This window comes from Pipistrellus hanaki (assembly GCF_964339955.1).
Source record: "Pipistrellus hanaki genome assembly, chromosome: X".
NCBI lineage: Eukaryota > Metazoa > Chordata > Mammalia > Chiroptera > Vespertilionidae > Pipistrellus > Pipistrellus hanaki.
Window position 1 is genome coordinate 60815089 of NC_140524.1, and position 11622 is coordinate 60826710.

General features: G+C 36.4%; 1 pseudogene across 1 annotated transcript; it reads right to left on the reverse strand.

Annotated features, from left to right (window-relative positions):
• Window positions 1–4237: 4237 nt before the first annotated feature.
• LOC311615450 (ATP synthase subunit O, mitochondrial-like) lies at window positions 4238–6631 on the reverse strand (annotated as a pseudogene). The gene is made up of 3 exons: window positions 6613–6631; window positions 4607–5030; window positions 4238–4404 (listed from the first exon to the last, which is right to left on the reverse strand). The product of its transcript is annotated as an ATP synthase subunit O, mitochondrial-like (transcript).
• Window positions 6632–11622: the final 4991 nt, after the last annotated feature.

Sequence of the window (11622 nt, forward strand, 5' to 3'; positions counted from 1 at the left end):
TCAAGGCTCAACCACTGAGCAACAGTAGCTGGGCCTCATTTTTGTTTTCAATGATAAAAGGATAAATGGCAAATTATTTATTATTTGAACAATATTTAGGATTTATTAATCATTTAATAATAATAATCACTAAATGTTTTAAAATAATGAGGTACTCATGAACATATAAAAATGAGAGAGAATTTGATATTCAAGAGTGAAAGAATCAATTCAATACATTTCCAGCCGAAACCGGTTTGGCTCAGTGGATAGAGCATCAGCCTGCTGACTGAAAGGTCCCGGGTTCGATTCCGGTCAAGGGCATGTACCTTGGTTGCGGGCACATCCACAATGGGGGGTGTGCAGGAGGCAGCTGGTGGATGTCTCTCTCTCATCAATGTTTCTGACTCTCTATCCCTCTCTCTTCCTCTCTGTAAAAAATCAATAAAATACATATTAAAAAAATACATTTCCAGAGAGAAAAAGCAGTGCACCTACAAGGTATGAAACCTGAATTCTGCTCTTTTTTCATGACCTTCAGAGTGCCTAATATTTGAGTATTTAGTGTAATGTAGTGTGGTTTTTAACAGACTGAGAATATGTTTTTATTTTTTTCTTAACTTTAGACAATTTATTTTTAAAGCAATGCTATACTTTTTGTGTTTATAGATTTGTGCATAACTGAAATGTTCCCAGTTTCATTTAATTTCCACTTAGAGTAAAAATAAATGTAAAATAATGCTTTGTAATAAGAAAAGGGAATACAGGTATTACTTCATGTCTGTACCCTCAATTACTTTTGGATTTATTGTTAAATGTGACTTCATGGGTTTGGGCTCACTCATAATTACACTGTAGTTGTGGGAGCCAGGATTGCTCTGTCCCTATTTCACAGGCCATCCCACTCAAAGATTTTCATACATATGTACTAGCACTGACTAGGTGTAACACTAGGGAACATTCCTCCCCCTGTCTAATACCCCCAAGTCACAATTATCCCTGCAACCTCCCAGAACATGAAGGGTTGGTGAACTATAAAAATGTGACAGACTATTACAGAGGTATATAATTTGTGGAGCATGAGTCATGATTCTCTTTGTTTTATGATGGGATGAAAAATCATATATTTTTTATCAAAATGGAAATGGAAAGCATAAAATAAAAAGATGGTATTAGGTTTTGCTGTATAACAAGCTATCCTGAAACTTAGTGGCTTATACTTCTGTGGGTCAAAAATTTGGACTGGACTTAGCTGGTCTAGCTGGTCAATGCTAGGTTTCTCTTTTTATGTAGCCATTCATCTGCAAGATGGCTAGAGTAGGCTTCTTTTTTAAAAAACAATGTTATTGATTTTAGTGATAGACAGAAAAAGGAGAGAGAGAAGAGAGAGAGAGAGAGAGAGAGAGAGAGAGAGAGAGAGAGAGAGAGAGAGAGATTGAGAAGAGAGAGAGAACAGAGATTGATTGTTCCATTTATTTATACATTCATTGGTGGATTCTTGTTTGTTCCCTGACTGGAAATCGAACCTAAAACCAGGGCCTAGAGCAGGCTTTTCTTCATATAGCAGAGGCAGGCTTCCCAGAAAGCAAGAGCAGAGGAGTTGTGAGGCTTCTGGTGGACTAGGCTCAGAATTCACACACTCTGATATCTCTAATATACTAGTGATGAGAAAAGTTGCAAGACCAACTCATATTCACAGGATAGGGAAATAGATTCCACTTTTTATTAGGAAGACCTAAAAAATGCCCATTTCAATCTAACACAGGTACCTGCATTATTGTGCTTAAACCTCAGAGGTAATAAAACAAAGTCAGACCAGGCAGGTGCTGATAAAGTATATTAAGAAATGTGAACTTTACCCTGAGGGGAAAGGGAAAACATTGGAATGTTTTGAGTAGAAAATTTATATGATGAAATGTATGTACTAGAAATACCACATTGACTGAAGACTAGAGAATGAATTAGAAGAGATTAAAGAAGTGCAAATATGAAAGCAGTAGTATTGTTTGGAATTCTCTTGTTATGATTTAAGCAAGAGGTGGCTTGGATTCAATGTAGTGACTAAGATAATGGAGGGCAATGCACAAAATTAGAAAGCTATTCGGGACTTAGGAACTGTTAGGATTCAATGAACATGAGTGGGTAAGTAAATCAAAGGGTAATAATGGAAGTTAAAATATTAATTTTGGGTTACAACTTGAGCTTGCTTGCATCTTGATTTATTTCAGACTTAAACTCATATTTGAACTGTACAGGTGGTTTCCTATTTTCAAGAAACATTGCCTTGTTCAATTATAAAATTTGTATCATTACACAGTGAAGGGGTCACTAATGTAGTAGGTGCTTAAAATAAAATCTTATTGCATAATATGGCTAATGTATTGCTTCTTGCTTACTTAGAAGCACAAAACAAGTATGTACTCTACTTGTTAGTATTTTCAATTAAATAGAACATTCAGGGTTTATTAATGAGCCAACAATTAGAATTCTTCTAAAGTTTCAACTTCTCAATAAGTTAACAATATTCATGGATAAAATTCAATGGTTCTGGTGCACTATTTTCCATGGCTGTTACAATTAACATTCTGCATCCTGTTAACCTCCTGATGAAGTATATTTAGGCTTCATAACCACAACAATACAATTTCCATTTGGAGTCACTAACTTCATTGCTTTGAGTAGTTATAGTGTGGTGTTCTGCATAATGGTTTCTGTCGGTTCTCTTAGGAGGTTTTCTGCTGTTCTATAGTTTCAGAAGATAACACCAATTTATACTGAAACCAGAGGATGACATTTTACTCTTCTCAAGGTCTTTTTCTCCCTCTTCTGTGCTTCATCTTTGCCCAAGGGAAAAACATGCATAAATGAGAGCAACTTCCACACATTAGGTATTTATTGAACAGCCCTACCTTCTGTCAGAGCATTTAGCTAAGATGTAAATCTAAGAGCAAGGTGAATACTGTATTTTGTTATGCAGTCGCCATCTAATTTCCACATAGACAGTTTTCAAGTCTAAGTAATATTCATATCACCTTTGCTTTTATTCACATTTATCATTATAAAAGGAAAGTAGTGGTTTAAAGATGTTGGTTTCAGGGAGGGAGGAGGTGTTGTGAAGCCTTATTATCTTTATATATGCTAATATATCACTTTCCTTCATCCGAAATGTAAAAAAAAAACCAAAAAACAAAAAACAAAACAAAACACACACACACACACACACACACACACACACACACACACACACACACACACAAAAGTAATGTCTCCTAAAATTGAGTGGAGATTAAAGTTTCACCTTCAAACAATAATTTTATCTCATCCTAAACTTGAAATAAATCTTAGTAATGCCCTCAGTCCCTCCGACAAATTAGCTCACATTACAAAGCCAGCTAAATATAAAACAGCTGTGTGCACATCATTCTGCTTGATTGTACATTTCAGTCCGTAATATGAGTAGCCTTGTATGCATACTGAGTAATCCATACCCAGAGGGTTGTTTGGATGGTAGCTGATAGATTTATATTTTATTGATTGAGAAAGTTTGAGAAAAGTAGCTCTCCAAACTACAGTAATGAGAAACAACCATGATGTTGTACATCAGTGATTATTTAGCTACAAAAGAAATATGACTTCCCAAACCTGATTTACCCTGGTACTAAGATGTATGTTTATTTCAAATGGACAAAATAAGGTTTTAGGATAAAGCTACAAATTATTTCTTTGAGGATCAGAGGGAAATATTTCTGAATGCAACTTTATTTCTAAAGTAAACTGGTATTTCTGAGCTGCCATCTTGATCTCAGTGGAATCGAAAGTTTGGAAGTCTATTGTACTTAATTTAGCCCTTGATTTTTTTTTTCCTGTTAAGGAAACATTTTATTGTTGCTCCAAGTTTAAGAATTTTCACTGACATAAAAATCAACACTTCCAGAAAACCTCTCACATAACTTTGCTCAGGTTCTGAATCTTGGTTTTTGCAGACATATCAATGTATTTTTCCCCAATACAATCATTCCACCCTTGATTGACCATTTTTTCTATTGTTGTTGTTAATTTTCACCCAAGGTTATTTTCCCCCCATTGATTTTTGGAGAGAGTGGAAGGGAGGGGGATAGACAGAGAAAGAGAAACATCAATGTGTATCAATTGCTTACCTCCTATACCCATCCTGACCAGGATGGGGGAATCAGGCCTGCAATCAAGGTACATGCCCTTGACCGGAAATTGAACCTGGGACCCTTTATTCCATAGGCCATCACTCTATGCACTGAGCCAAACCAGACAGGGCTGACTGGTCACTCTTAACTTCTAATTTCAATATTTGGCTATTATTTAGGAAGCTATCAGGACCATTTTTAATTCAGAAAGAGTGGCTTCATCTAAAGGAGATGCAGTGGTCACCATGCATGGGCTTTCTCCACGTGAGCACTCATCATGGTAGGAAAGGCAAAAATGATGCAGTTGGTATTGGTTCAGCGACCATCAAAGTTATGTGAGAGGTTTTCTGGAAGTGTTGATTTTTATGTCAGTGAAAATTCTTAAGCTATCAGGACCATTTTTAATTCAGAAAGAGTGGCTTCATCTAAAGGAGATGCAGTGGTCACCATGCATGGGCTTTCTCCACGTGAGCACTCATCATGGTAGGAAAGGCAAAAATGATGCAGTTTGTATTGGTTCAGCGACCATCTTCAGCAAGCAAATTGATCACTGATCGGGTTGTATGTGAGGGGAAAAGACCTCTCTTTCAAAGTCATGCCATTCAGGCTTTTCACTTTAACAGAACGTTTTGCAAAGGGATTAAAAATCAAGCAACAATTTTGGATTCCTTCAAGATTTATGCTACTGTCATCAATTCCTTTTCTACTTGTTCCAGTTTATTCTGTTTAGATGCAGCAAAATAAAGAGCAGTGGCACAGTGACCTTTATACCATATACCTGAACAGGTGGCCGCACAAGCTCAGCAAGTGGCCTGGCTATTGATGTGCTCAGTCAGCGCACCTGCTGGGAGAGCCCAACATTGCTGGGGAGGCAATCTCCCCCTGGGCGCTCTAGGTCAAACCCAAGTTAGGAGAGAGTAGCCCTTGATTTTAGCAGTCACATCATACTTAAGTAGCAGGTTACGAGAGGAGCTGTTTATTTATAGAGCTCGGAAATTTTGACTTTTCAACCTAGCTCCTATCATAGAGTTTGATATAGAGTAGAAGATCAAGGATTATTCATTTTTATTAATCAAGCAATTCATCAATATCAGAAGATACTGGGGTTTACAAAACACACAATGACTTTGAGGAATGGTTACACCTAGCAGAAGAATTCTACAGGTAAAGCACTGGGTAATTAAACAAAAACTAAAAACAAACAAAAATCCCACAAATTGAAAATCAAGGCAAGACAGTGCTTTAGTATTATAGTTAGAGGATTATAATATAACTAGAGGCCTAGTGCAAGAATTTTTGCACAGGTGAGGTCCCTTGACCTGGCGGGCAATGGGGGCTGATTAGGGCAGGCCAGCCAGGAGGAAGAACTGTGGGAGGTTGGCCTGCCAGCCTGGGGAAAGTTGGCTGTGGGAGCGCACTGACTACCAAGGGGCAGCTCCTGCACTCAGTGTCTGCCCTCTGGTGGTTAGTGCACGTCATAGTGACTGATCAGCTGGTTGTTCAGTCCACCAGTAGTAATGGTCACTTAGGCTTTTATATAGAGAGATATATAGTCATATAGGGCAAGTAACCTCTCTATGCTTCAGTTTCTTCATCTGCGAAATAGAGCTGTTAATACATGAAAGGCACTTATAATAATATTTGACATAGATAAGCATTACATTGATAACAGTTATTATGATGATGCAGCATAAATATCTCATTCTAAACTCTTGTATTAACCAGAGTCTGATCGGGAAGACAGAAACAACTCAGTACTTAAAGCACAGGGAATTTAATGCAGAAAAGTGTTGCACAGGTTATGGAAAGTCTCTGAGAGGACAAAGGGAATGGGGAAGTAATCAAGAGTTTTAGCAAAACCAGGAATTTTCAACAGTGCTGGAGTATAAGGCCAACGGGAAGAGCAGATGTAACCAGAATCAGAACCACGGTTCAGGGCCACTGAGAGGAGCCTGGAACCATGGCAGGATTCTGCAACTGGACCTAGAGCCACGGACACCAAGGAGGGAAATAATATTTTGGCTTTCCTTTCCTATCCTCCAATATCTTACCAAACCCATGTAAAAGCTATTTGACAAAAGAGCCTTAGAAATGTCACCTGTAGGGGTCACCCCCTGGCAATACAGAGCAGAGCAGGGAAGTGTAAGGAATGGATTTCAGAGCCAATGGATCAAGGACTCTAGCGATCCCACATTGCTTGTTCCCTTGACTTATTGCTTTACAAATCATCTTTCTCACTAGACTATAAATATCCTTGACAATAGAGCCAGAGTATCATACCGTTTTGTATTTCTGACCTCCTTCCCCTGTCAATACTGTGCTTGCACATTATAGGTGTTGTTCAGTTGCAAGGATTGGTGGGAATAGATCTGAATCTCTTGACTGTCAGTACAATTAGATTTCCCCTTATGTAAACAGAGTCTATTAATTGATCTTGTCTGCTTTTCTTATGTAAAACATGCTTTTTTATTACGATGCAGAGGTGACTGCATGCTACCATAAATGCATATCTGTGCTAAGAATAAGCAGGATATGCAGACTGGCTGCCTGAAGCTCCTCGCTTAGAAATCCCACTAATTTTTGATCTCCTCAATTTACTCCAGGAAATGAAAGGCTCCTTTACTTTAGAAATAAAGCCAATGAATGTCATAATTGATATGTTAAGGGCAGAAGTTCATCACTTTATATAGTAACACAGCACACAGATGTACATACAACTGAAACAAAGTTTGAAAATGTACAATATACTTTATTTTAATTTTTTTAAATGGTGGCCAAACTCATTAAATTGATTTCAGAACCCACCAATAGGTTGCAATCCATAACTTGCAAAGTACTAGTTTAATAGGATTATTCCCTTGGCAAAAGTTTGAAGTCTATGTCATCATAGGTCCCCAGCCTCTTTGTTATTAGGGGTAATAAAAGGGGGCAGAACTCCCTCCATCTTCAGATGGAACCTGAAGAGCCAGAGCTCCAAGACCCAGAGTCAGGGCAACAGCTCCTCCCCTCCCAGCCATCTGCCCCAAACAGCAGCTCAAAGCAGAGGGAAGAAAACACTGAAAATTACATTTAGTTACATTTGAGACATTACATTTCTTAGGGTTTAGATCACTTTAACCAGTCTCTGTGGATTCTAAAATTTTATTTTTGTGATAAACACAACAAAGCACAGTTTGTGCTGGATTGGAGAAACATTCTATATTCTGTCAAATCCTGAAACACAAAGTGAAGGGACTACTAACTAGAAGTCATAAGGGAAAATGAGCTCAATGCAAGTTGGCAACACATTAGTATTATTGAAAATCAACAAAGCTTCTATTATGGTAAAATTAGGAACTCTTCCTTTGTGAATATCACCTCAATTTACCAGTGCTTCAAAGAAAACTCCCATTTTTAAGTTCTGTTTTCTCACAAACTTTAGGATTTCTATCAAGCTGTCTGAAAACAAAGTATTGTTATTCCTTAAACACAGCTGGCAGATTTGTAAGTGTTATACACAATTGGCCATATGTCAAACAATACATAGAGCATAACGCATCAGCATCACATATAGCTTTAAAATAGGGTGCTTAAATAAATGAAGAACCTAGTAATAGTCAGGAATGTGAATGTAACTGCATAATCTTTTGGAAACTACATGATGAATTCTTGGGCAAATTTTGTAATGGATTTTTAGTGCCGGAGCAAAATTACCCACTCCTTATTGCCACCCTAGTCCACTTAATAAATATAGTCATTCTAACCACAGTGTTGGGATAAGCTACAATTCACAGTAGACAAATTCATCCCATTGGCACTACTTCAGTGCTTACTACTTACATCCCATGCTTACTACTTCAGCTACCTTTATCGGAGTATAAAATTTTATATACCATCTTTCAAGACAAAGTCCTGAAATAGTTATGCTTATGAAAAGAATGGATAGAGGACATGTAGATGGTTTTTAAAAAATCATTTATTTCTATCTTTGTGATACAATTAAAAGATACGTAAAAAATAAAATGCATAGCCATAGGTAATAGCACTACATAGAGTGGGGTCTGGATTATGGTTCTAATTCTGGCTCTATCATTCTGTCATGAACGTTTTGGAAGTTACTTAACTTCTCTGACCCTTCGTTTTCCTCTATCAGTAATAATAGAGTATAACTACAGAGCTGTTGCAAAGATTAGATGAGATTATATTTGGAACAGAGCATAATTCTGTGCCTAGAACATGGAAAGTATCAATAAATAGTGTCAACAGTAATAAATACAGTATATGTGACATAATTAGGATGATGATCATAAACTCATGTCTCCAAGCTGGGCCTTGAGCTGTTTGTCTCTTCACATGAATGTTGGTAGCCTGAGATTCTGCGCCTAGATGAGGCAGTGGCATATTACTAAGAATCAAGTGTATACTCATGTTTATATAGGATTGAAATGCCACTGTATCATTCAGAGAAATTCATTCTGAAAATCTCACCTTAACCAAATAACCACTCCCATTTTTTAGAATAGCTTCATGGTGCAGCTGACTGACAAAGGAATGGCACATCCACTTTATTCTCTATTCATCCTTACTTGACAGGCTCAGTTCTCAAGTGCCAGTCTCTGTGCACCCTGTCACATCAGGAGCCATGGAGAATGAATACACAGCTCCTATGGGGAAAGGCCAATACTGATAATGCTGAAGTGCCATATGTGAAGATGATATAAAATCAAATTTAGGAAGAACTTCACGCAGTGCAGTAAATGAAAACACCATTTAAATCTATGAATTAGTCCCTAAAGTCTCACACTATGCAAATTAAATAAATTTCCTTACTGAGAGAGCATATCCAAGTTTGTTGACCCAAACACAGAAGTGTGCTTCTAGATTCTTGATCATTACAGCAGTTCAGCATTAGAGGGAATGGCACTTGAGTAACACAATTCTTCAGAGGCTGAGAGCTAAATGATATATCCACTACTCTGTGCTTCTACATACAAGCAAATGGAAATAACCTGGAAGTAGCAACAAAGCATCTTCTCTGAAAATCACTTACAGTAGTTTTGAGAATAGAGAAACGTTCCTGTATCTTGACAAGGAAAAGTCTCCACAGCACACAGAGCTGTCATAGGACATTCCATATCTGTTTTGTGTACAGCTATCTGAGAGAAATGTTGAAGCCATATGATTTCCTCACATCTCACTTGCATGGCAGTGTTTCTTAATATAGAATAAATCTTGCTGATATTTATTGCAAAATTCCTTTGCTTTGAGTAAATAAAAGGTCATTTGAAGGGACTAAACATTATATGCTAAGTTGCTTTTACAGTATCTTGAGTTTGGGCATAACTTAAACTTTGCTATGAATGGAAATGGCTTAGATTTTCTACATTAGTACCCAAATCACAGTTCTCTGTGTGTTCAATGGCTGAAAAGTAAATAGGAAATTAAAAGGTTTAGCAAAGAGATTCATGGTGAAAATAATTAACTATTCCTAAAAATCATTAAATTCCTCAATAGCATCCATAAAATAGACATCACAACTGTATTGCTAATATAACACATATGGAAAAAACAATATTGTTGTGATGATAAACAATAAATTGTTTGACAATTTATTAAGTGGTAAATTCTACTATGTAAATTTAATGTGAATTATTTTCTGCTTATTAAAATTTGTATAATTTCTTTTTCGATTTTAATATTTATGTTTCATAATTAACAAGGTATTAATTATGCTTATACAATATATAAGTAGACCAGATATAATTTTTTTTTTAAATTAGGAAAATTGCCCTAGCTGGTTTGCCTCAGTGGATAGAGGGTCAGCCTGCGGATTGATTCCAGTCAAGGGCACATGCCTGGGTTGTGAGCTCAACCCCCAGTAGGGTTTGTGCAGGAGGCAGCCAATGAATGATTCTCTCTCATCATTGATAATTCTATCTCTCTTTCCCTTCTCCCTCCCTGAAATCAATAAAAATATATCTTTTAAAAATTAGGATAATTATCTTGTCCCAGTTCACATTGATTTTATAAAGTAATTTTCTTTGAGTGATTCTAAAACACACTCATGGCCCTTTATCCTCCCAACCTCATTTCAAAAATTAGAATTTTTCTTCTTTAGTGCATATGCTCTTACCATGCCCTACTACATTTTGCCTTAATGCTAATCTCTGGTTTAATATGAGAATTATATCTACCATTGATAGTGTAATTTAGTATCTGTGACAATACCATCTGTTAGAATTTGAATTGAAACTCTAATTTACTTCTTTATACTGAAATGAACACCTGTCCATTAGGTTCTAGACTTGAGACTAGGGATTCATTCTGAATTGTCATTGCACAGCTCTCCAATGGTGGCAAACAGACCATGTTTATTGGAATAAAATAATGACAAACCTCCATTACCAATTCCCCAATGTGATCTACTCCCTTTAAAAATGGATAGCTAATTTTTTCATCTTGTAATGTAACCAAACAGAGTGATTATTTTTCTAGAAATTGAATGATACTGAAATTGAGTTTGATGAGCTGTCATTGGAAACTGAGGCCAAATTATTTTAAAACACAGATTGGGGAAAGCACAATTCTTTCTGGTCACCTTCATTCCTTATGCATGTGTCTGCCTGGACTGCCCTTAAAATGCAGGTCAAGGAACTGTGTAGCAGTAAATTTTTCAGGCTTTGTCAAGCATTACACTATCTACACCAACTGCACTATCCACAGGGCCCTTAGATATTAGTAAGAAATCTTATTCCTCACACTCCCTGGATCAGGGGCTCTACATTTGCAAATGTTAACGTACCAACTATCAAGTGTTTAATTCCGTTTCTTCAATCAGTAGTTCACCCATTTTTCATTCCCTAAGGAAGGGGAAGAGACTCCCTTCTCTAGCAAGCCTCTATTTTATACCCTCTGACCAAGTAATTACTGCCAGTTTCTTCAACTTTCCAGGTGATTATTCCAACACAGAATGGGACAATATATTTATGTAAACAGTAAAACTCAAGCAATAACTCATATTTTTTTACAAGGTATTTTATTTTTAAAATTCTAGTTGTAAAATTTTTCAAGGTAATTTGGGACATATGACTTCCTTCTAATAACATGGTAGCTCAATATCAGTGATCATAAACAATTCCAAAAGATAAAAAAATGCAAGCATTTTTTTTGAGATTAGAAAGGGAAGATTTGTGTAAAATCAAGATGTGAAATTAAGTTTGTTCCTAAAAGCAGAGTTTTATGTTTGAAGATGGTAGTACATTAAAGCTTAACCTTCAAAATTCTTCCATCTGCTAGATTTTAAAAATTAAGCGTAAAGAAAAATAACCTGAAATAGCAGTTTCTTGCCAAGATCATTTGTGGTGGTTTTTTTTAAATATCAAAATAATTAAAATGTTTTCTTCTGTTTCACAGGATGCTTATTTTGACACAATATATTGTGGTTTGGAATAATTTACTTAAAAAAACAGAGTCATTTTTAAAAATACCATATTTTTCTGACGAT